Genomic DNA, 359 nt, shown 5'->3' with positions numbered 1-359 from the left:
TAATCTTATGAATGCGAGTAACCGATCGTTGTGAATTAAGAAACCGTTTCATCGCCTGCGGGCCAACTGAGAGGAACTGAAGATATATGGTGCAATGCAAAGAAAGTTCTGCACGAATGTTGCCAGGATCCGTGGGCTGATTATGCCTCATTGAGATCACCGCAGCGTCAGAATACAGAAAAGCCTAAGTGAACACGAACAAGCACGTGAATGAATCGACTTTCAAAATTAACATTTTTAGAAGATACATCAAAAACTCAAAAAGAAAACAGTTCTGGGGATAACGATAATATTTATTCCCAACTTGTGGGTGGCATGCCTTCTGGCATGATCATGCGTTTACAGTCAGAATGGGGCAT

The 359-nt window shown here is 41.8% G+C and overlaps 2 protein-coding genes across 2 annotated transcripts in view; one reads left to right on the top strand and one right to left on the bottom strand.

The window, feature by feature from the left end:
- The window catches only part of T265_10457 (hypothetical protein), a gene marked incomplete at both ends in the record, with an annotated part of 13,776 nt that overhangs the window by 6,463 nt on the left and 6,954 nt on the right, over positions 1 to 359 (top strand). The window lies entirely within an intron of this gene.
- The window catches only part of T265_15155 (hypothetical protein), a gene marked incomplete at both ends in the record, with an annotated part of 21,795 nt that overhangs the window by 14,610 nt on the left and 6,826 nt on the right, over positions 1 to 359 (bottom strand). The window lies entirely within an intron of this gene.

Source organism: Opisthorchis viverrini (genome assembly GCF_000715545.1).
Source record: "Opisthorchis viverrini unplaced genomic scaffold opera_v5_367, whole genome shotgun sequence".
In the NCBI taxonomy this organism is placed as follows: Eukaryota; Metazoa; Platyhelminthes; class Trematoda; order Opisthorchiida; family Opisthorchiidae; genus Opisthorchis; species Opisthorchis viverrini.
The sequence above is the reverse complement of the archived record's forward strand: the minus strand, read 5'-3'. Positions and strand labels throughout refer to the sequence as shown.